Below are 26,508 nucleotides of genomic sequence, written 5' to 3'. Positions count from 1 at the left end.
AAGATCTACCTTGGTCATGATGTCTCTTCACAGCTATAAAGTCCTACCTAAGACACTTAAAATTTTTCAAAACATACAAAGAGTCATTTCAGTTTCTGAATTTTGAGGCAGAGTCTCAGCCATGAGATCCAGAGTCTGGAATAAATGTGAAGGCAACAAGCAAATTATTTAAAATGACCTCATGAGTGGAGGTTTGGGGATCCTCACTGGCATTAAGAGCAATTAAAGTGATAAGATACGTGGAAATCAGAGGAGAAAGCAAAGGAAGTGAGGACAGTATAGAAGAATCAGAGACATGCTGGACCTGTCAAATGAGCAAGCCTCAAAAGGAATCCTTGGACCAGACCGATTATGAACCCACTCAATTGATGTTTTCTCATTAAATCACTCCTCTTTTCCAGAAGAGAAATCAAATTTCAGCATCATAAACAATGTACATGTTTTCTGCAACCTTTTTCATACTGTTCTTTCTCTTTCCCTTAATGAGACTCCCTGACAAGTCACCCTCCTCTTGAATATTGGGATACCTGTGACTACCAGCTTCAAACATATGAAGGCAAATGGCTCTCTTCTGTTACAAATTTGCTTTAAGAATGGAAGTCTTCAAGTGTGTCCAATTAACTCTATTGACTCCATGACTGCTTTATCTACTAAGGCTGCACGGGAGCTGACTGGTGTTCTAAAACACCTAATGCTTCTTTATTACAATTCTGAAGACTGACATCTGAGATCTGGAGGTTAGCAGGATTAGGTTCTTAGTGTAGATCTCCCTGGGTTGACCATGGCTGTCTCCTTGTTTGCCCCCACACAGTAGAGCAGACAGTGGAAGCAAGCTGCCTCACATCACCTCTTATAGCCCTACTAATCTCACTCATGAAGGCTTGATCTCCATAATAAACTCCTCAAGGCTCCAGCTCTTAATAAAAGCCCACTGGAAGCCAGGAACCATAGAAGGTGGGGACACAGACGTTCAGCTGTCAGAAGTGAACTCAGCAGTAACAGGGTCTGCTCTAGTGTGCCACCTGACACATTCATTTCAGGACTTTCTGTTCAGGAATCTTAAATATCCAAGAAAAGAATCTCAAGATGAATCAGTATGAAGCAGAGTTGAAGGTTATTATAGTAAAACATACTTTTAACATAGGTTTAAAGACATAAACATCAAGAGATGGAAGAAAAAAATGGGTTGTCCAGAGCAGATCACCATTAAATGTCATAGCTATATAGCATTTGGAAAGCTTTTCAGGTAACTCTATTCAAAGGGTTTAAAATACTTGTTTAAAATGTTTGGTATACTAGTATTATACAATACTAATTTGGTTCAGTGGGTTCAAAAATTAAAAGGAGAAAGCATGAAGGGGAAGGGTTTGTTGGGTTCCTGAGAAAAGGGGTAGGAGGAAACCAGGTTACCTGTGATCAAAGCACATTGTTTCCATGTTTGAAATTGCTAAAGTATAAATAAAATGCACTTTAACCAAAGATATTTCTTATACTTAACTGTTGTCTAAGAAATTTATCTTTACTAAATGAAATCCTAATGTAATTTTGAGATGCATTCATTATACAGGCTAATAGAGGATACAACACAAACCTAGGTCAGAACAGCCAAAGGAATGTTTATTATTCATAGACTACACAAAGCCAAAGCATGTATTTTGACTACAAAGATGGTTCACGTCTTGACAGTAAGATTCTCTTAATACTCAGTCAGTAGGAGGGGCTACCTTCCCTTTTCACATTGCTTTCATCTTCCAGCTTTGTATCTTATATTTAAAATGTTTATAATATTATGTATCAAGGTGATAAAATGTCACACCCAATACTCTGGCAGAGGATACTATTGTGAAAATGGAAGTAAATTTTATGCAAATATGAATGGTTTAGACTTTCTCATGGAAATTTTCCATTCAGTTCACACATGGTTCCTGTTTGGGGGATTTGGGCTTAAGTATGATCATTTGGAAATTCAGTTCCACATGGATTTACCAAACTTTCTCTTTTCCTCACAAAATGGAATAGTCTTAGCATAGGATTGTGTCTGTCATTCTGGCCTCTCAGATTTTGCTTGTAAGTATTTGGTTTACACCTAAGTATTGCTCATTCTCCCTGAACTCAGTTCTGAATTCAGAAGGTAGGATGCTTGATTCCTTGCTCATTCGAAACCCTTGACTCATCTTGACATTCACCAATTAGCAAAAGTGTCAAATACTCTGAATTGTTTTCATCAGAGCCGGGAGCATGCTAACTTTACAGAATCTCTATTGTGCTCCATCTTATATACTGCTATAGTCCTGGTGCCAAGGAGATGCTCTGATACACAACTGGCATTTAGTCCATATTGTTGGATAGGTGAATACTCTAGGATTGACTCTTACTATGACAGAAGAAAGCCCTGTGGTTCCTTTCCAATTGCAGTGCATATTCTTAACCAAGTTCAGTTCTTAGCACCGACATAGGCAGCTCACAGCCAGCTATAGGGATTAGACACGGTTTTCTGGCCTCTCAAGCACCTGTATGCACACACACACACACACACACACACACACCCCACACAATTAAACAATAAAAGCAAAATACTATTCCAAACTACATGGAAGGTCATAAAATTACTGGATAGCAGGAAACTTTCTCATAAAACACTTAGACATATCATTACTCTCTCTGTAAGAGTCAAACTAAATGGGCCTGTCAATCACCTGGAAAGGAAAATACCCATGAGGGAAAGTATATATCCTATAGTGTCTGAAACGGTATAAAACCTACCTAAAATAAGGGTTGGCACAATGGTTTCTTGGCCATTGTCAATCTGATCTCTTGAGAATGTTCCACTTCACTCTGCAGTAAGCTCTCTCTTCTACACTATGCCCTTGTGTGCCTTATGTGAATTATTCCAATGGTGATCACAGGGACTCAAGAGAGGAAAGAGTTCAGAAAGAGAGTCCAATAACACTTGCAGGCACTTATCTCCTTAACCTCGGATAGTAGGAAGAAAAGTCTCAATGCATAGACAAACCTCTTTACCAGACCTCTTCCTGTAGGAAAATTTCTTAAAACTATAACTAAATTAAGATATCTCTTGAGTCCTTTAATCCTTCTAATCTGAATAAAATTACCTTAGCGTTTATTTCACCATTTGCAAAAATGAGTTGAGCAGTAACTTTTTGCTTCCAAACTACGTTGTAAGTAGTGAAGCTTTTGTGTGAGGAGATGTTGGCCAGAGTAGCTGACACTAGGATAGTTTAATTAGTTCCACATTTGCCTCCTATCCAGGTCCAATAAATATGCATTCATCGGCACAGCTGCATCTCAGCATGCACATTTAAATTAAAGAGGCTTCCTCGGAGGCGGGGGCAATCCTGGCATCTCTTCTCTTTGCCAGAAGCCACATCAAATCTTGAATCAGTTGTCTCCTCAGAATTTCTTCATAGGTGTCTACTTATGACAATCACAAACGCATTGTCACACATTAGATTTTTATAGTGATGCCTAATGACCTAGGAATCTTCTCTAAACTATGCTAAGAGCTACTTAGTTTCTTAATAAAATAAAGGAATGTCATTCCTTTCTCTCTCTCTCTCTCTCTCTCTCTCTCTCTCTCTCTCTCTCTGTCTGTAAATAAATATACACTGATGACAAAGACTTTCAAAACCTACTATCCATTGACTCTCTTTTTCATTTTTACTCTTGGCTTTTCTAGAATAAGCATTATTAATTTACAATAAAATAGAACCAAAATGTTCTCCCTCTCTCTCTCTCTCTCTCTCTCTCTCTATATATATATATATATATATATATATATATATATATATATATATATTACCCAAATGAGAGTTATCTCAGATCAAAGAGATTGCCTCAACAAATTTTAAAATAAGATGCTATGCCTTGCACATCAATATTTTCAAATGATGTAGGTATTTTCCCCATTCAGGGATCCATAGCTTTCAGGAAATGGGGCCTTGCTCACAGGTTCTGACCTGTGCAGTGTCATTCATCCACAGCTTGCACCTGACATAAGTATGACAGATGAGCCAGCTCACTGTTTGCTCTCCCATGCAGAGGGGGTGCAGTTCTATCTTTTCCAAAGGGAGAAGTACAGCAATGAGATAGATGTGCATTCACCAGACACCTGCAGGGTTGTTGTATGCGTGATAGGTAATGGTGGCACCTGCCAGGACATGGAATCAGGCCAGAAGATGTCAGGACCAACACCAAGTCATTTCAGAATAGACTCTTCAGGGAGGACCCAGAATAGTAAGGCCTGGTTAACCATCCGTATGGCTCTCTTATCTCAGTCTACATTGTGACTTTACAAACTGGCACTAAGTTACAACTGCCACCATCCACACATGGTGTTTGTAGCATGGATAGGGCACTCAATACATCTCAAAGACAGACACAGGATGAATGAGACACAGGGAAATGACACAGGGGAAGGATAAGGAATGGGAAAAGAAGAAAAAGATGCTGTAGGAAAGCTAGCTTTTTCTCTTACTCTTCATGACTGCAAATTATGAGAAGGTTAATGGTTTTTACTGTCCTAAAATATACCTATGCCTGCCAGGTTCCTGAAGGTTAATTGCTACTGCTAGGGGAGCTGCCCTAATTTGTACTGCCTTTTAATGACCTTCCTGTAGGCAAATGCTAGAAGAGGCCTGCCTGCAGGTGTGCTGCACGCCCACCAGATGATGGCCCTCCCTGGGAAAATGCTGCCCACGAGCCTGAGTTATTGGGGGAGTTTATTAGTGATTGGCAGTGATTGATAGTGCAGGGTAAATGTTGCTGGGCAATTTCACATTTCAACTGTCTAAGAGAGTTTCTTAGTTGAATTTCCCATTATGCTTCAACTGTTCCCTTTCTGTCACCTTGAAGTCTCTGTCCCATTTACAATGCATTCCTGTAGTCCAATCCATGTCTTTGAGAATTGACAGGAGATGTGAACTTCATGAGGCAACTGAGTCCTAGTTCATAGTCACACTGCTTCCTCTCCTCTGGGTGACTTGACTACATGTGCATATCCAAAATAATTGAAATGTACTGACACCTGTCTGAAAAAAGAAATTCAGGACATAGAATTAACATAATGCTTGCAACAAAGTGGTTCCTGGTGACTGTGCAATTAAACTGACCTACATTAGGGCAACTTCTTACCCTGAAAAGTAAACATTAGAGATATGTACCTTAACCAGAACTGTGGTCCACTAATTCTAGGCTTGGAATGGATGGCCACAACTTTAGAAGCAATGGCAGCTACATAGAGATATCCTCTCTTAGGAAAAAAACAACCAACAAAACCCCCAAAACAACACAACACAACACAACACAACACAACACAACACAAAACAATGCCTTAGTAGTCTTTGGTTGAATTAGGAAAAAGCTGGAAGAAGCTGAGGAACAGGGAGACCCTGTAGGAGAACCAGCTGCCTCAATTAACCTTGACTCCCTAGAGCTCTCAAACACTGGCGTACACCAGATGATATGAGGCTCCCAACACATATACAGCAAAGGACTGCTGGGTCTGGGTTCAGTCAGAGAAGATGCTCCTAATCCTCTGGAGACTGGGGTGGGAAGATGAGAACATCCTTGTAGAGACATGGGGTAGAGGGGTGGGGAGGAGGGATGGGATGGGATGGGGAACAGTCAGAGGATGGACAGGGAAGGGGATAAAATCTGGACTGTCAAAAAAATTAAATAAAATTCAAATAAAATAAAAATAAAAGGTGCATATAAGATAAAAATAGTCTTTGATTATAAATGTAAAAAAGTTACAAATTATGTATTTTAGCCCTTATTTTTCTTATTTTGTTTTAAATCATTTCTTTATTATGCAATCTTCTATCTTTTTAATCAGTTGACAGTGAGACACACCAATATATCCCTGCCCCTCACCTTCAACCTTAAATCGTTCAAAAAATAGCTAGAAAAATCATGGAGTCACTCCTATTCATAAAAGGACAAGAGAGAGGAGCACACTTCATTAGCCATACATGCTAAACGACTGACACTGTTTTCCTTATTGATTCATCTCTTTGGTTCTAGGAAAAAAATGTCTATCCTTGGGGACCCTTTTTACAAGGCTTTACAATAGGTAGAGGCCATATACTTTATCTAATAACTGCAGTATAAAAAGATAGTGTATTTTTAATCTGACTCTGTGATTGTGATTTGGTCCTAATAATCATCTATGTTATAACCCCATTTATTCATCTATATAAACTGGAATTGATACCATCTGTCTTGCCAGAGCTCCTAAGTAGTTAAAGGGTCAAAAATATATTATTTCTATATAGTTCATATAGAAACACCATGTAAACTATAGAAGCACCACAATTCAAGCATCCACCATTATCCTGGTAAAGATTAAGTACTAGTTCAATTGCACCAAATGTTACGGCATGGAGTGAAAAGCTGGAAGCTAAAACTCTTGGGAAATGCTGAAGAGAGAAGGGTATAGACAGGGTGCAAGCCAGGTACAATCATTTGTAGTGTTATTTACCAACTTTGTCTTTTCCAGACACAGAACATAATTTAATTTTCCTGATAATTTAAAGAGGGTGTGGCCATGTTCTTTGCTCTGTGGAAGAATAGAGCCGATTTACAGGTAATCATCAGGATATTGCCACTCCTTGATAAGAAATCCCAAGACTGGCCTTAATCTCTGTGAATACATAGCATGAGTAGAAAATAAATTTTGGTGTGGGACAACACTGAAAGATCTAAGATGACTTGCTGCTTCTAGTCTGGTGGTATGAATCAAAAATACATCGGAACTCTAACCAGCTACCTACATCAGATTGGTCCCTACTACTGCTGTACGCTAATTCCTGCTCTATGATCTGAGGAAGTCACAATGGCTTTTTTCTGTATGATTCATACTTGAAAATAGTGTTTGGGACTAGTCTAGCTATGAGTCTTCTTTAGTATTTGTTTGAAAATTACAGAAGTTTATGTACTGTGGTGTGATTTTCCCCCTCGTTTAGCTCTTCCTTTCCATGCAGAAGAGAAATGATTGTGGGGAGACTACACATCAGATCTGGCAAGTAGAGTATGGGTGTTTTTCAGGTTCTGGAGATCTCAGTGTAGAAAGCTAAATGCAGCAAGGTCTCAGAAAGAAGTCTGAAAGAGATGTTAGAAAAGCAAGAAGTATAGTGTGTGTAGCAGGAAGGAACAGATTTTTGTCAAGACCAAGGAGCAAATTTATAGCTTCCAAAGACACTGTTCTATTCTCAGCTGGGCATAGGAAAATCAACTGGCCCAGAGGACATTTGAGAACACTTTCAGGATCTGGCAATGGGAGTTGAGGTTTATATTCTTCTTATATCCTCCAGGTTTGTGTGATACTAGATTTATTGAGAAGCTCGGGTCCTAGAGAAGGTTAAAGAAGTATAAACGAGAGTGCTCTAAACAGCATTCACAGTCCCAGTAGAGATATATTCTCTTCTCGGAAAAGAGTAAGTACCTGCTTCTTCCAGAGTCTTGTTTATTTTGTATTCTCATTACAATTATTAACATTATTGTTATTTTGTCAGTAAGTTCATATCAAAGGTTAGAGAAAATGTTTAGATCCATTGCATAGACCAGAAGGAAGCAGGACACCTTAACTGAAAGCACAACTGGATTCTCTGTAATAAAACAATAAATTATTTTTCTATCCACATTGAGGTGCTATTACCAAAAAACCTAAAACCAGAACAAAAAACAACAACAAAAACAAAAGATCGGCTCACTAAAATAGGTAACAGAAGTATAGTACTGAAGACATACTGCCAAATTTATAATAGTCTTGAGACCCAGCCTGAAGACATAAGAAGCATAGAAATGAGTTAAATGATGTTTAGCAAAGATGAGGTTTTTGTGCATATAGTGCCAAAAGGAAAACAAAAGTAACAGAAGGAGTCCTCAGATATCTGGATTACAATATATGCAGTATCTGAAATCGTTATCATTTGCAAAGTGCTAACTTTAAAAAAAAAAAAAACAGCTGGGTGTGGTGGCACATGCCTTTAATCCCAGCACTCAGGAGGCAGAGGCAGGTGGATTTCTGAGTTTGAGGCCAGCTTGGTCTACAGAGTGAGTTCTAGGACAGCCAGAGCTACACAGAGAAACCCTGTCTCAAAAAACCAAAAACAAACAAACAAACAAAAAAAAAAAACAAAACAAAAAAAGAAAAGAAAAGAAAAAAAAGCAAACAAAAAAACATGATCCCAGGACCTCTGGTACCTATGAGCCTGTTTGAGGATAGAATGAAAAGAAAGGAAATTTAAGATGACTTGTTCCACGGCAAGACAATTCAATAATATGGAAAGTTCAGCCCTGAGCAGAAAGTGGTAATTAACAGTGAGTCTCATTTAGCAGCTTTGAAGGCAGCACACTGACTTCAAGATTGCTGTAAGTGATTAATCTTTTCCTTCCATGATAAATCAAATTGAATTTCTATGTTTGGAATCAGTGAGTGCTGATGAGCCCCAAATCTCCCTTTAAATCCATTTTTTAAAAATCCTTTGCTTCTTTTCCTTCTATTCATCATTGTAAGAAATGTTCTTCAGATTGGGGTGAGTACTGTCTGGATTGATTGCTTGTTTTAAATAGCTCTTTCATTTCCTTTGGGGGGAAATTGTATTTTTAAGAAGGCCTGCTCTGAAGCATAATGCAAGATCACAATTCAGGGCTTCTCTTATATTCTCAAGCAGGAATATGAAATGAGACACCTACAGTATCTGAGGAGAGTTCAGATTTTTCTCAGAAGACAGATTTCGTTCCTTTATCTGTGTTGGGCATGAGAATGTGGGGTATGCACGTGTATATTTGTAAGCCTTTAAAGACAGGGGGAGACAAGGCAACGGTGCATAGAAGCATGAAATATGAAGCACTAAAGAACAGAATATATCCTTATAGGGAAAGAAGATTTGACAAAGAGAAAGGAAGACTTAAGCTGGCAGACAATGAAGTGGGAGGTTGCATGCTTTCAAAGGTTAGTAACTGAATGCATTCTGAATTTCCAAAAATAGGAAAAGAGAAAGATATAGTTGGTTAAGAATGCTATACTCAGCTAAGAATGGTATTTTACTTAAATAATGCAATCCCTACGGAGAAAAGAATTTGAACCTCTACACCGGTTTTGAAATACATCTTCCCCCAGGAACAAGTTCTAAATCCATCTGACTTTATGTGTCTCTTCCAGACATACCAAGGGACTAACCAAAGAGTAGTCTGTGAAGAGATGTCTTTATTGGAATGTTTCAGAAGATCTACAGAACCAAATTCTTCTGAAGTTTGAATGGACTTAAATGAGTCCCTGAAGCTCAAGACTCCAAAACAAATCCCAACTCTTGTGGCAGCAATTGAAAGATCTTATTCATAATGTTCAAACATTAAAATGGTGACCAGCTGTTCTTCTTGATATGGTATTTGCCAAGGCCAGAACAAAGAAAAGGCTCTAAATCACAAAGAGTATTATTTAAACATTAAGAAAAACTTCCTGCTTCAACTTGGTGGGAAAAAAATCTTACTGTGATGTAAGAAACAGATTCCAGGCAGATCTTTGCCATGATCAACTAGAAGAAGATAAGTTACAAACAATGTATGAGCTTCAATATCCTTTTCAAGAAAATTAGGTCACACCAGATTCTGACTCAAATCACTATATCATCACTGGTGGAGTTATATATAGAATCTACTCTTCTAGGCTCTATTCATCTCCTTTACACACCATTCATTTCTACCCTGGGTAATAAAAATCTTGGTACAGAATGAGAGGTTTGCCAGGGAGGGGTTGGTTCAAGCTCTGATTCTAAAGGACCAGCCTCACTGTCAAGCCATGTTGGACAACTCTTGAGAAAGTGAAAACTGATACTTGATTTTTATTTGAAAATGTTGAATGAGTTAGGATAAGTGAATAGAGGGACAATAAGACCTGTGAGATGAGAGCCATACTTCAAAGTGAAAAGGAGTAAGTCCCCATAGGATGATAGAGTAGATAGATGGTCTTGGGTATACTTGAAAGGTGCTCTAGAATGAGATATTCTGTAGAGATAGGAGAAGCAAATGCAAAAAGGAGTCAAGTGTAACCAAGTGCATCCTTGGTAACAAGGAATACTCCAAAAGGCAATCCCTGACATAGATCTACGAGTGTTTCATGAAGCAAAGATCTAATACCTTCTTGTGGGTCACAGAGAGGACCTTACCTACATTAGATCCTTCTGTTCTCAAAATCATATTGCTTTCTTCCATCCCACATTGGACATTTGCAGAAATAGCACCTGGAGTAAATAAATAAGAGGAGGCATAAAGAGGCTCCCGTGGGTACGGGTGCTTGCCACCAAGCAGAATGGCCTGAGTTGATCCCCAAGACCTACATGGTAGAAGGAGCAAACAGACTCTCATGTGACCTTCTGACTTCAACACATCTTCTGTGGCCTGTGCACCCATGCATGAGTGCACATGTACACACATTCACAAATAAATAAATAAAAAGTAATTTTAAAATAAAGTAAGGTAGGTTTTAAAACAGAAAGGCTGAAAGAGGAAGGATGGAGGAGGGAGGGGAGAAAACTGGTCCTACCTTGACCTTTAAACACTGATTAAGTTAGGGGAATGACTGGGAACAGAGAGTTTGAGCTTGTGCAGGAGATTAAGTTTTGACATTCAAGCAGATTTACAGTTTTTAAAATACTGGAGTAGAGTCTTGTTCGGCAATGACTCATACCACTCTGCCTCGGGAAGGAGCAGGTTTCCTGCTTACTTATTCAGACTGATTGAAAGTGCACAGGTAAATGTTCAAAACTCCAGACATTGGTTAGAAGCATGAGTGTTTTGTCACCTTCTAAACGCTCTTGTTCACACAGCGAGAAGAACACATCCCAGAATGTCTCTGCCACTCTAGCTGGAGCCCCCTAAGGAGGCAAATGGAATGCACCTATGTCTTACTAATGTGGCTACCATGGATGCAACTAAGGACTCTAGTACCCGAGGGCAGTATAATAAACTCTCATAGGTCACTAACACTAAAAGCTCACTTCTCTCACATGAGGAAACTGGATGTCTAAGATCAGTGTGCCAGCGTAGTTGAGTTCTGGTGTGATTTTTCTTCCAGGTTATAGTCTCCTGTTCTCTCATTTTGTCTATTCATAATAGAAAGAGGGAAGGAACACGTTCTCCGAGATCCCTTTTGGTGAGTATTAATCTCATTCATTAGTGCTCCACCTCCTAAGTCCTTACTCCTAATATCATTGTCCTTGAGGGGTGAAAATATTCAGTCACTCTAAGCTATCCTGGACAGCTTGAAGTTGAAAACCGCCACTCAGCAGAACTGTGTGCCTGTGGGCATGAGAATCAATGCTATTGTCTTGAATTTGGAAATGATTATATACATCACTATTGTGACAACAGCTGGCTAAGATCAATACCAACATATCCCCATAGATTAAAAGTCAAAGAGAATAAAAATGTACTCAATGAAAAGTTCCTTTCCCTCTTCAGTGAGCCCAGCCAATAGCTTTCCCTGCTCAGCCTCAAACACTTTTATTAGTTCCTTGATATTCCAAGCAATATTTAGTATATTAATAATCAGATGAAAACATGTTTTTCCTCTGAGTAAACTATTATATTTTCATTTTTTCTTCACGTAACATTCTTCAGTATATTAAAAATCTCATTCTTTTGCCATACATAGTATCCAGTTTGTATCCTATTTTCTAGTATCATATCTGAAAAGTGAATGAGGAAAGTCGGACACTGTTTTCTTTTTCTTTGATATTTTCTTTATTAAATTTCAAATGTTTTCCTCTTTCCAGGTCACCCCTCCGGAAACTCCCTATCCCATCCCTCCTCCCCCTGCCTCTGTGAGGGTGCTCCCCAACTCCCCCACTCCCATCCCCCAGAGGCAGTCATAGAAAATGGTGGGAAGGAGACTGAAAGGCTTATTTAAGAGAGAATGGTTTCTTGTTTTGAACCCTACTGAGCCGGTTGTCAGGATGAGGCAAGTCAAAATGACTTAAGTGACTGACTGTCTTGCAGGTAGTAAATACTCAGTTTACATTTACTATTACAATGGCCATATGATCACCCATGCCCTCCCTTTCTCAGTCTCTCCCCAATCCACAGACTGAGGCAGCATTGCTGATCTTCACATTCTCTCTTCCTGTTGACAGCTCTCGGCCATGAATTTCCCTGAAAGCCTTCGCTTTTCTCTCTCCCTAAATTTGGCTGCAATAGCATCACACAATCAAAAATTCATGGGTCCTTTCCAATCCTTCTGATTCTACCTGTACCCTCATCCCTCCCTTTGTTGTCAAAGTGCCACAATGGCTCTGCCTTCCTGGTACCTGTGTGGCATCAAGCACATAAGTTCAGTTCTGAGCTCTTCTGCAACCTTTGATCTGAGCATCAGTTGCCCCAAGTAAATTAAATGGGAAGAATTACATACAGTTTAGTGAAATTTTGTAAGGTTAACTTGATACATATTAGCATATGAATACCTTTCAGCTGTGCAATCTTCTCCTCTTCATTCTTTTACTGATACTTTCCTGCATTTTATTGTTTTTATCCACCACCACTATGTGGATGAAAGCTACCCCCAAATCTCTATGGAAAGCTCATTTATACTTTACAGTTGAGCACTTAAGAGTCTCGATTGTCCCCAAGTATCCAACAACATATAGATATTACAAAGAGATGGCATTGACAAGTTCAAACCAGTTTTCTTTGTCCATTCATTTCAGTCCTCATCTCATCTTGACCTCTAATCTCCATAAAAGACAATACTAACTTCATTCTTCAACTCTTCAGTGACTTTTCTCCCATTACTCGTATTGTCAAACATTTGCCAAGTCCACACATTCAACAATATATATGTAATTTTAATGGCTAGTGGTAAGGAGATGATTTAATGATGTTTACTGCTCATGCATGAAGCTCAAGTTCAGCTCCTAGCACCCATGTCAGCTGGTTCACAGCCATAGTTCCAGGGTATCTGTACCTTGTGGGTACCTGGATTTACATGTCCACACCCAAACTCTCCCACGCAGAGAGATATGCATATTATAAATGCTTTTTAAAGTTTTGGGCAAAATTTGTTAAAATTTGGGAGGAATTATGGTGACCATGTAGAAAGCCATCCCCATCCTCCTGAAGACCAAATATGAGGCCTAGTTAAATAGAGAGCTCGAAGCAGTAAGACCTTCATTCCACGACAGCTGGAATATACTTCTTTCTCAATGATTTAGTTGCCTCAGCTGTAGTTCAGTCTCCAGCTATGTCCACCCATCTTTATGGGAAATGTAACAACCCTTCCTGTCTTACCTACCTACCAAACTGACAAAGCATAGTTCATGGTTCTACATCAGCTCTTGCACTCATGGGCACATGCATTTTATAGGCCCAGCTCCATTTTCTCAGTTCAACCTCACCCATACTCACTGTATCCCAGTGTCAACTTCAATAGCAATAGTCTATGGAAATTATGTGCTTGGCTCATTAATTTTTAAATGTATGATAAAACAATATTATCATTAACATTGAACATTATTTTCTTACATTTTTACCTAAAGTCATGTCAAAATGGTCTTTAGAAGAAACTAAACCAGAAAATGAGTGACATTTTAGAGATGATGGCATTCTTGGGAAGAAACAATAAACTAATGATTAGGATGTTGTGAAAACTGAGCAGTAAAATTTTTCTGGCAATAGAGATTGTAAGCCATAATTTATCACTCTTTTTGAGACACCATTGACTTTGACTGTGAAGCACAATTTGACTTTAAACTTATAATCCTCCTGCCTCTGCCACATTCTTTCTGGAATTATAGGCATGTGCCATAATATTCGGCTATGAAGAATTGTGTTATATAAAGAAAATAGGAGTCAGAATCGTATGCTGTAGCTTAGATTATCTTTAATGTTTGACCAATTATGTGATTTCATATTTGTAAGTCAACTCAAATGCCTTTAATTAGTTTCTCTTTACTTAATTTATCTACGATAATTTTTGTTGTGTGACCTATTTAAAGAACATTTGATAACACAGGCTAGCCTGGAACTTACTATGTGTCCCGGACTAGCTTCAAAATCACAGTTTTAATGTCCCAATCTGAAGTACTGGGATGACAGGCATGTGCCACCAGACCTGGCAGTAGAATATGTTTTAACTTGTTTTCTTTTTACTGTGTCAGGCTTCCTATTGTCTTCTATGAAATGAAGAAACAGCCCTTTCTTTAGGCAAGTGAAGTCTGTGGAACATAGGGGACTCATTGATTCTTTCTGGACTTTCATTGTAGTTCCATTGTAATGAGAGGGCATCCTCAACCGAATCATAGTACCTCGTGGATATTCTAAAATGAAGATCCTACTGGCCCAACTGAAGGTATGAACATTGCAGCTCTTCACATTAAAAGCATTAAACTTGGTCCAGTTTTATTTTAGAATTTCCATTTTGCTCTTCATCTTTTTTTCTTTGTAAAGAGAAAGTAAGAAAAGCAATTGCAGTATTTTGGAAAAAAAAAAAAACAGGAAAAATCTAGACTACTGTTCAGTGCCTTTTCCATCTCTACCTCTCTCTCACAAGAAAAGAAGGAAAATTTATAGCTTTTAGTGGTTGTGAAAACCAGGAAATAATAGAGAAATCATGCATTCTGCAGGAATTCTCTGGAGTGTATTAAATTAAACTGACAGCGTTGATATCGCTATTCATGTTGAAATAATTAGCAATTCTAAGGCTATTAATGGTGTATTGTATCACTGTTTTAGAATTGGTAGGATGAATGCAAGAACCTTTTGGTGACTTTTGCTCCCACTAAAATTTAATTAGCCTCAGTTACTGACCCCATGTTTTATGTAACAGTACACTTCGCAATGATCTCATAAAGAATTGAAGTTTGGGAAGAAAGTCATTCTTACTTTAAAAACTAGCATCACATAAAAGTTCTCTGAGTGTTTTTTAACTACTTTTGCAAAGTATTCTTATAATTGCTAACATTACCTATGGGACTGACTGACTTTGAATTTAATTGAAGTAAGAATGCGTCTATTTGACAAGGTCACTTTTTAAATTGGAGCGGCAGTACCTTGCATTACAGTTCTGATTTTTTTCCTTTCTAAATTAACTATGATCTATAAAATTATCGATAAAGAATAATACCTAGGTCATCAAATATTAACAATGGTTACAAGAGAGAAAAACTACCTTTAATGCATATAAAATTTATGGATAGTAGTGATTCCTGCTAGGCTGGAAAGCCAAGGTCTGTGCAGCTGAGGGGCGACACAGTGAGTTTCAGAGACAACTTTGAGGCTTTTCAGTGTTTTACCAGATCAGTGCTTTAAATTAGTGGAGAGCAAGAACCAATACACTTTGGGCAGTAGTAGAGAGGACATTGGTGGGTGGTAGTGGGGGTGTGCTTGGAGTAGACAAGAATTTAGTCTACCAAGAATTCTGCTTGGCTGGAGGCCTTTTTGTAATATTTGTGATTATGATACTGCTTTGGAAAGCACATTGTGGCAATGACAAGGCATTGCTACTATTTCACTTTCTTTGACAATGTCCAAGTTATTGGACTCCCGTGTTCCTTCTAAAAGTTACTACAAAGTATTTACTCTCAAAAAGGAAGGAAAAGGAAAGGAAAGGCTTTACTAATTCTCCTTCCCACTGGTCCAGAAGTTGGGCCAGAAATATACACTACATGTCTTCCTAAGCTAAGTCAGATCGTGGACAAGCAAGAACGAGAGCATACTCACTATGGGTACCATATTGTAGCTACTTGAGGGTCTTCTCCACTTAATCTTCAATTCCACTAAGTCCCTCTTATTTCAGGATGCAATCCCATTCTGATGAAAGCAGAGGTGTAGAGAGCAGAGAGGCCTTTCTCCATTATTTACAGATATGACTCGAAAGGGAATCCGGACAACAGAGTGAGCCACGTGTGAGCTCTGCTGTGTCATCTGCATGGAATGAGGGAAGCTGCCCAGTAGTGTAGAAAGGGCATGAGACCCACAGGTTAAGAAAAAAAGAAAGAAAGAGAGAGAGAGAGAGAGAGAGAGAGAGAGAGAGAGAGAGAGAGAGAGAGAAGGAAGGAAGGAAGGAAGGAAGGAAGGAAGGAAGGAAGGAAAGAAAGAAAGAAAGAAAGAAAGAAAGAAAGAAAGAAAGAAAGAAAGAAAGAAAGAAAGAAAGAAAGAAAGAAAGAAAGAAATGCAACCAAGCATTGGCTTTCAGGCTCCACTATTACAAGATGTGAAAGAGGACGAGTGACTGGATGGCTGTGAACTTCAGTTTCTTTTGCTATAGGGTTCATGCAGCACCTCACAAATCTCTCATGATAGGTATTAAAATATTTAAAATACAAAGAGGTATATCTGCATTACTTGCCATTATTAAATGAGGTAACTCAAGTTTATGTGTCAGCCCAACCTCTTCATCTGAGGCTCTCTGCACTGTGCAAGGAGGGATAATTAAACGTGTCCTTTTTCTGGTTCCGTCCAGTCTCTGCAGAGATGAGAGGGTTGTGTGGCGCCTATATAGAGCCATATCATATTAATCTATTAAATTACACAGGATAGTTGTTGTGTCTGGAGCAGTATGTTAGGGCCTGCAAAACTTATTTTTAAATTGTGGTAAAAAAATACATAATGCATAAAAGAGCTGAAGAATGCTCAGGGAAGTAAAACTTGTCTAGTCAAAGAAAGTTATCCAGATAATCATAGATGACCAGACTCAGCTAATCAAGGAGGACTTGAACAAAAAGAGGAAAATAATGTTCTAAGACTAGAGTGCCAAAATGCAATAGGGAAGGTATTTAGGGGGAAAGAGGTTGTTGTGGGGAGTATTTATTTCACGGCTCCTTCAGGGACCTAGAATCTCATAGACATGTATCCCCAACATGCTTCCCTTGAAAACTCTTGTGCAATAGATAGCTGTCATTTATTCATGGTGGAGATTAGATTCACACCTTTCTTCCAGAGCTGTAGATCCTAAAATAAAAGTAAAACTCTACTCCACTCAGGAAGGCTTTAGAATACCCCAAAGATGTCATCCTATAATCCGGAGCTTCCTGAGAAAGACAGATTTTTCTGTGGAGACTGTGGACAGACACATGCATCCTTTCTGGGCTGTTTGTCTTCTCTTTCTTGGATAGGACAGAGTTATTTTTTTCAAGTTCATTTTTGTGATCACTACAAGTAAGTACTAGAGGCTGCCGCTCAAGCTTTGTGATGCAGGAGGCATTGCTGAGTGACCTCGAGTTGCTCACCAACCTTCCCAAGTTTTGTGCTTCTCTACTTCAAAGATAATATTCCATGTGCTGCCTGTAATGTGCACTGTCACTATTGCATTATTCATGAGGAAAAACACTACACACATTAATTATTCACTTCTGTTAATATTCACTTAGAAACAAAGTTCACCACACTTACACACAGCATTCTCATACCATTTAGAGTTTTCTCGTATACTTGTATTGAACCGTTAAAACTTCCTTTACAGACAAGACTCACAGTGAAACTTGACCCTTGCCAGACAGAAGTCTCTGACCTAGAGATGTGCGAGCAAAGGGATGCCCAAGCAAACCAGACAGATTTCCTAGTTTATTTAGCAGTCCTTTCTTTTATTTTTAACAAGAATTTAGTAAAACCCTTAATAATTACTTCTAAATATATGCATAAATTACCCACTCAAGACAGCTATTTAAAATTGTCTTTTCATTGTATATCTGAATTCTCTTCTCTTAAAAAACTTCTGTAGAAGATCAAAGAATTCCTGCGAAGAAAAGTTAATGTCTCTGAGGGAATTCCAGCGGGATGGTCAGGAAAAGTGTCTTTAACACAGTTTAGATGGTATAACATAACCTGAGAAAACACTGGAGATGATATTCTAATCTGAGGTCTACATTTAAAATATATGTATAGAGTCTAACCACAAACTTTCTTAAATGGCTTTTCAAAATTCAGAATTTGGGCTAAAGAACAGTACAGTAAGTAAAGTACTTGCTGCCTAAGCAAGAGGCTCCAAGTTTGGATCCCTAACACCCCGGGGAAGGCTGTGCATAGCAAATGTACATCTGGGGTATCATCTTTGGGGGATAGAGATGGATCTTGAATTGGATCTCAAGGAGTCACTGGCACAGCCTAGATAAAATGGTGGGCAATCTCCAAGTTCAATTAGGGCCCCTGTTTAAAGAAGTGATTGACAACTTAGTATCTGCCTCTGGTCTTCATATATATCTTCACATATACATGCACACTCACTCACACACATAAGACAGACAAACAGAAGAACAGACAGAGACAAAGAGACAGGGAGAAACATGAACATTTGCATCAGGATTTTCCAGCACTCAATGTCAAAATTAAAAAAAAAAAAACAAAACTTTATATTATCTGGCAAGGGTTTTAGGTGACAATTTGAAAATGAAGTCTTGGAGTTGCCAGCAGTAGTCAAATCACATTTCCTAACCCTTGTTCCCAAACACAGCCGGCCAGGGAAAGCTCTTGAAAGTAGCTTATTTTACATCATAGCCCTAGGTTAAACCAAAATAATCCAGGAGGAGGAAAACAACAATCATAGCAAGAAAAAAATTCCCACAGTGAGCTACACATCGCAGATGCCCAGACCTTCCATGGGTCTTAATGAGGGTCAGAGGTCAGAGCTAAAGAGCCCTGCGAAACAGTGAGAACCAAGATCCTGTTTCCATTTTAATGCCCTTGTGTTTATGTTTGGCTTCTGCAAGGGAAAGGTCCAGACAATTCCACTTCCAGGGAGGCCAGCAAAATACTGGACTGGGGTAGCAGTTTGACTGAAAAGTGGGGGTGTTCATGGGGCTAAGGATAGCCTCTGTTCAAAAAAAAAAATACAGGATTGCCAAATGTTGGCTGAGCGTCATTATACATGCCTAACCTAAAATTAAATCACATTATGAAAATAAAGACCATTGTCTTCAATCTGCCCCTTCACCTCTCCACCCACACACCTCCAGAGACGGCTGTGGAAGTTTAAATTTAGTACCAACGTTGGTTACATAACAGTCACCAGCCACCTCAAACTCTCAGCCCCTCAATTTGTCAGCCTGACCTTCCTACCACACTCTGATAAACTTCATCTAAGAAAGCTGCTTATTTTGTTTATCTTAGGGGCTGACATGGTAGTTTATCACTGATTTTGCACTACCTGATTTTTGGAGTATTTAACTTTCGTAAAAATGCATCACTCAACAGCACACTATTCCTTTGTGGGGAAAAAAAAATATGTTACTTTTCCACGCACCAACCATCACCCTTTTCTCAACTTCTGAACCTTTGATGACCTGGGAAACTAGATCCAAATCAACGGTTTCATGTACTTCCCAATCTTATCATTGCCAGATAACTTTAACTTGTGTTTTCCTGGCGGGGCCTGGCTTGAAATCCTGAAACAACAGTGTTCATCCTTCCAGGAAGTCCAATGGGGATCGGAAATGCCGTACTCTTGCCCTGTCCTGGAGTTGCTAAATGTCTACTGGCTTCTGAACAGAATTCGGGATGAAGCGTTAGTAGTCATTCATTTGTTTTAGATCTAATACTAAAATGAACCAAAGGCCAAGTGACTAGTAATGACCAGAAGGTTTCTTAGGTACTTACTCAGGGAAAGCCCTTGGATATGAACTTTCTAACCATTAACTCCTTTGATCTGTTTAGTGGTCCCATTGGGGAAGTTACTATTAGTCTTTATATTTTATGATGAGAAAACTGGCTTAAGGCAGCAAATTTTACATTTATAGAACTAGAAATGGCTATTGCCAGGTTTCCAATCTTGTGTGATTACCAAGCTTAGTCGGTTATCGACTCCCCAGCATCTTCTAGTATATATACTAGTTATATTAGTTAGTATAGATTGGGTGCCAGAATCTCTTGCAAAATCAGCCACCTTCTCAAGACGCCATTACTTATAAAACAGGTTGAATGAACACACACACATACACACTCCCTCTCCTCCTTCCCCTTCCCAGGTAGGTTCTAGAAAGAAAACAGGTTTGAAACCACTGATACTAGAGAAATAGGTCAGTGGATTTCATAAACTATAAACACGCTGTGCATGCTTTAATAAGATATAGGCTTTGTAAGCAGACACTCTATGAAAACATTTTTGTGTTATTTTTCTCACTCTTTCACTGAACAGAAACACTAAGTGTCTACTACATTCCTGAACCAGTAACAGCTTTTCATAAACATTAGACAAGCTCTCTAGAGTCATGAAGCCTAAAGACCAATTCCATGACTCCCCATGTGTAGTGTCTTGTACTCAACATGATTGAAGTAGCAACTACTGTATCATTAAATGATGGTAGAATATTGAGGATGGAATAATTAACATTTTTATAAGGGTTGCTGACCTCAACCTTTTAACTCCTGTTTGGCTCAAAAATGATTATAAATCACCCTTTGAGTGACTACCTGTACACAATGATACATGCTCTATGCCTATCCCTACAAATATATCATTACAGCCACCTGCCTTCAATGCTGGATACCTTCTTTTTCATGGTTTGAGTATGAGATTGCTCAGTGGTTAAGAGCACTTGCTGCTCACATGAAGACCAGAGTCCAGATTGAAGAATGCATGTTAGGCAGCTCAACAGATATACACAGGTGCACTCAAGCATATCCATAATTACTATTAAAATTCTAAATACAATATTAAATTTGAAAGAGACCAGGTATGGTAGTACATACCTTTTATCCCAGCACATGAAAGATAGAGACACATAGATTTTTCTAAGTTCCAAACCAGTCAGCTACGGTTACAAAGTGAGACCATAGGGAAAAAAAATAATGCCTATGAATAGAAAAAAAATACATCTAATTTTCTTTGCTAATACTAGTGATAAGTCTGTACTTAATCCATTCTTTGAGAATATTGTAACCCACAACAAAGAGAGTATTTAGGTTGGCTGCATCCCCGATTCCCTGATTAAGTTCTCAATTCTGGAAGGGTTTACTTCCAAGGGTTTACTTCCAGTTTCTTTGTGAGCATAAATTAAACTTTCAGTTATATTTCTACCCAGCCCCCATAATCCCCCCAAAACACACCCAGAATGTTTGCTATTTATAATTCTGCAGGCATGGTTGGCCCACAGAATGTTTTACAGGTTGTCATGGACTATGCACTGGTCCTTCTATAATTTGTCTTTGTTTCTGTGCTAGCAAACAGGAAGTAACCTAGCAAACAGGAAGTAACCTAGCAAAGAACAGTCATGAATTAATTCATAACTTCAGAAATAGATCAAAATAAAATAGCATATTCAAGAGTATACAGTTGACATAACTTTTAAAAGATATGTTTCTGAGGTTCTTTTTCTCTTTATTAATCAGTTATGCTCTCAGTTAATTTTCATATCATCTTAGATTTATTTACTTTTAAAAATTAGATGATACTTTTTATTGATTGATTGATAGTATCAGTGATTGCACCTGGTCCTTCGTGTTGGTAGGCAATCACTCTATGGCTGGACTATATCATCAGCTCCAAAAATGCATTATAAATACTTATTTCCTTAAAATGAAACATACACATTCCAATCGTCTCTCTCTTTCCTTTTAAGTCAATATGGCTATTTAGAAAATATAAATATACCTAGGTCAGCAATCTGTAATAATTTTAAAATAAGAAAAATAAGTATGATGTTTTAATGATTCAGAGGTAATATATAACATTAACACACATGCACACACACACACACAGAGAGAGAGAAAGAGAGAGAGAGCTATATCTTCCTTTGAGTGCCAAATATAAGTGTTACCTACCCAAACCCAATCTAGGGTCTTTTGTTCAACTGGGAAAATGGCTGGGAACTTGGTGTAATGGAAACCTCATTAAAAAAAACCTTAATTTTCCTTAAAATACTATCTTTGTCTAGAATGAAAGTAAAAGATGTCTTTCCGTGGGATTCTGTCTTCCTTAAGGGCCTTCATAGACATTTGAACCAAGGATGAGCACTGTTATAAAAGTAAGGACTGGGATAAGTCAAACTGTATGCTGATTCTACCTTCCAGAGCCCAAGCTTGCTCCACAGGGGACAAATTGGTTGCTAAGTAACTCCCAAAAGAGTCTGAGTGATCTGCCTGGACCAGAGAAGTAGAAAAATGGGCCTGAGAACTTTCTTACTTTGAGTTTCAGTTGTTCTTCAAGCAAATGCGTTTTTATTTTTTATCACCTCCTGAATGATTTCCTCTTCCAAATACCACTTCTCAATCAAGGTTGGCAACAGGGAACATATTTAACAAGTCTGTGCAAGACAACATGAGTAGTATCAAGTCCAGGGTCCGTTGCCTAGTGTCTTCTGATTGTTCGATACTGGGAACTCTAAAGAAAACAAGACAGACAGGATCTGAACAACTGGGGACCTCAGATGAAGCAGAGAGAGAACTGTGTCTCAAATAGTGCAAGATTTGCTCAATGAACCATTCAGCAATTGCATTGAGAATTTTTTTATAGCTTTACTAGATCTCAAAGTTAAATTCTAAGAAATAAAAATGAGGGGGAAATCTGTAAGTTGCTGTATTTCTATTTGGGTTTCCATTTATTTCATTTCTCTGTTATTGTTAGTCTCATATAAGTGAAGGTCAGAATGCTTAGCATTCTCTAGGAGGTAGTCTTGAAAATCAAATTGTATTACATTTATCTTTGCACAACTGCTCTACAGCCCAAGATAGGCACATTAAGTTTTTTATTAAGTTTTTTTGTTCTTTGTTTTTTAAAAAAGGATGTTTAGGTTTGAGTCGAGCATTTAAATAAGTATGTCTTATCTTGAAAAAAATATACATGTTTGAATAAGTTAAACACTTTCTGCTCTCTAAATCTATGGGAAAGCATTTATAGTTTGCATATATCAGATAATATGTTTGTGGAGTGGGGCAGTATTTCCTCCATTGTCAGAGTGGTCCAAAACTCTTCTTTACTAAAATGACTTTGCCTAAAATTTGATTTAAAACTAATTTGTTTTTCTGTTAAGTGTATGTGAAGGCATGTTAATGAAAAAGAACTGTGTCACCTTTTAAAAAGAAACACATTCCCTCTACCCCTTAACTTATTAAAAAGTTGTGCTGCCTTATTTAAAATGATATCAAATTTAAGGCCCTTGAAAGCTGAACAAACAAAATTCACAAACAAAATGGCTTTGGCTCTTTTAGGATACTTTTAGTACTAAAAGTTCCTTTTTGTGTTTGATTAATTGCTTTCTCTGGTGGTCTTCACTCTGGAAAAATAGATGCTTTACATACTTCATCCCCAAGAAAGCAAAGCTACTTATTTCCAACATATACGCAAAGATTCATATTATATCAAATTGGGTCAAATTATAGGACTTTAGAAAGTATGCTCTTTCAGAGGGTATGGGGAGTGGGCTCCTGAAAGTCTCTCAGATAGATAGCACAGTGGGAGGGAAACAGAATGCCCGTCTGCTTTCCATTAAAGTTATGTTCTGCACCAAGTTTGATTGCAAAACATCTGGCAGTCTTTTCTCTGATAACGTACTTAGCTCAGTAGGATGGACAGTGCTCAGCCTTTGAAGCTCCATATAGCTCTTAAGTGGGGGGTGGGGTGGGGGGGAAGACAACGATAAGAACCGAAGGTCTTCCCTTCTATCAAAAGTAGCAAAAGAGGTTTATTTGTGTTCTTTTCTCATGCTCTTTACCTCTGATGTGCAACCATTCCCTGTTCAGTCGACAGGGGATAGGAGAAACTGTTAAGGACAGTGACCAAAATGCTTCATTCCTGTCGGATGTCTAAAATCAAGACTTTCATGGCTGGAAAGGAACCAAAATGTGATGGAAGTTTGTGATCATGTCTTCAAATGCCTGTACGGGTTGAGAACACGTGCGGTAATTTGAAATGAGAGCAAAAGCAGAAATATCAGAAGTGAGAAAGTTTGAAGCCTGTTATATTTGTTTTATTCTGACACTGACGTTATGAATCATTTATTTTCTTCGGTGTAATTCCACCCTTTAATCACATTATCATTTCCAACAGGACAAGAAAGACTTATTTAAGTTAAGATTAGCATTTGAAAACTGGAAGGCAGTGTACAGGTCACAGACTCAACTTCATTTTTTGAGTAAAGATGAAGAAACTGTTCTAAAGGGACCTGAGTCTTTCAGTGGTACACAGTTAGTTAATTAAGAATATTTAATGAAGCCTGGTGTGGTGGTGCACGCCTTTAATCCCAGCACTCGGAGGCAGAGGCAGGTGGATTTCTGAGTTCGAGGCCAGCCTGGTCTACAGAGTGAGTTCCAGGACAGGCTATACAGAGAAACCCTGTCTTGAAAAACCAAAAAAAAAAAAAAAAAAAAAAGAATATTTAATGAGGATTTCAAGAAACATATAGTAACCTACTTTTTATGAATAAATGGATGCTTATAAAAGCAACAGAGAAGTTACTACTAAATGCGTTGATTATAAATTTGCTTTTGAAAATCATAGAAATCAATGTAAAGAAAACATTTGTTGCATATTTACTGTCTATTAACAAAATGAAAGCATCCTTCAGAAATCCCTGGCTTACACCTTGAGTGGATAAATGGCTAAGCCTGTGGGAATTACATCATCCAAGAAGTCTATAGCTCAATGAGCTGGAGAAGTGGCTCAGTGGAAAAAAACAATTGCTGAGCAAATGGGAGGTCTTCCCACATTAAAGTTGGGCAGACATGGTAATTGTCTATAATGCCAGTACTCAGAAGGTAGAGACAGGAGATCTCTGGGACAAGATGGCACTGGACTAGCATTGTCTGAAAGCTCTGTGCTTAACTGAAAGTCGCTGATTCAATAAATGGGGGGGGGAGCCTATCTAGGAATACATGCAATATGAACTGCAAGTTCCTGTATGCATGTATATGCTTGGGACTGCTCACTTTCACATACACACACACATATATACACATCCACCTCCCTACACACACCACACATACACATGGGGAAATTATTAATTTTGTTTTGCAATGCCATTCACAAAATTTGATAAATTTTGGGAAATTTTCAAGGGTCCAGAATAATTCCACTCAAGTACATTGTGCTGAATTCTGGCTTGATCCAGAGAGAAAATTTTCCTAGAGGAATGGAAAGCCTTGAGATCTTTCAGTGTCCACTTAGTGAGTACTTAATCTTTGTCAGGCTTTATTCTAGCTGTGTCCCATGCATGAACCAATCTCACAGCTCCAGCAACCCCTGAGACGTGCACAATGTCTCCACATTATACAGATTTGGTGTTTGACTCACCCAAGTATATGCAGTTAGTGAGGGCAAGAGGCCTCCACCCTGGCTTCAGATATCTTAAACCTCTATGTGCTACTAGCTAGTAACAATACCACTTAACCCCCTAGCAGGATGCTCTTCCCCTTTGTGTGTGCGAAGTCCATTCAACCCCTAAAGCTATGAATGACTAAATACTTGGTGCTACACCAGCATGGTTTTGTGAATGAATATGCTATCTCCCATGCCATACAACAAAAATAGCAGAAAGTTATTCTTAAGGTCCTAGATCCATGCTAAAGAGAAGCCTGTTTCTTAGACCGATTTTTGCTAAAACTAATCAATCCTTAGGAATGCTGAAGAGGGTGGTTTTCTCCCATCTCTGTAGGAAAAGAAACCAAAGAACAAAAGTCAAGTTCTATAGCTTGCAGTGAAATAATTCACCATAGAAAAGGCTCCTGACACCACAGGGAAAGGCACTTCTGCTAACACTTCTAAATGTCCCTTAACCAAGCTCTCCCTACTTACTTTGTAATGATTGCATGTTTTCCCTTTGGGCCTACTAAAGTATTTAATTGCAATTACACTCATTTACATAGCAGATGAGGCTAATTGCTGGTATTAGTTACCAAATGTATGCTTGTATTGTGAGGGTGAAAAAAAATGCCCTACAGAAAAGAAAAAGACTGTGCCTTTAATTAAGGAGTTATGAAGTCAGAATGAGCTGCTTCCAAGATGTAAATATGAAATTGAGGGCTTTCAGAACTCTATAATGGGTTTTTATTACTCCATCTCACTTCCTTGATTACACACAATGTTTAGAGACTAAAGATAAATACAGTGCAATGTTCATAGGGCTGACCTGATTGCTAGGCACGCTCTCTCACACATAGATTGAAATAAATGCGGTTGTCTTGCAAGCCCATGATAAATGGTGGGTTATGAGTACCTGGTCTTCATTTACTTGGCTATTCACTTGCTAATTCTGGCTTTGCTCGTTGTCAAAGCAATGCCACCATCCTCAAGTACACACAATTCAATTTCTAGGCATGATTTTTGCATATGCAAAGTCAAATAAACAAAGACAGCATAAAATTAGGGGCAAATTCATTGGGAAAACCAAAAACTCAGAAAACTAGTTTTTTTGTTTTGTTTTGTTTTGTTTAACTTAATATCCCTTGACTAATTTCTGTGTTAGAATCATAATGCCTAAAAATAGAATTTTGTTGGGCTGTATTTGAAAGAAAGTTGATAATCTCATTATGAGTCAAAATTATACCTCTGAAATGTTCTGTGTGTATGTA

The 26,508-nt window shown here is 38.3% G+C and overlaps 1 annotated feature.

Annotated features, from left to right (window-relative positions):
• Nucleotides 22,863-24,002: an enhancer, noted in NCBI's record as "VISTA enhancer mm1099". NCBI's record gives its function as "enhancer in: heart[5/8] | other[5/8]" and the evidence as "EXISTENCE:transgenic organism evidence [ECO:0001131][PMID:17130149]".

This window comes from Mus musculus, chromosome 2 (genome assembly GCF_000001635.26).
Source record: "Mus musculus strain C57BL/6J chromosome 2, GRCm38.p6 C57BL/6J".
NCBI lineage: Eukaryota > Metazoa > Chordata > Mammalia > Rodentia > Muridae > Mus > Mus musculus.
The sequence above is the reverse complement of the archived record's forward strand: the minus strand, read 5'-3'. Positions and strand labels throughout refer to the sequence as shown.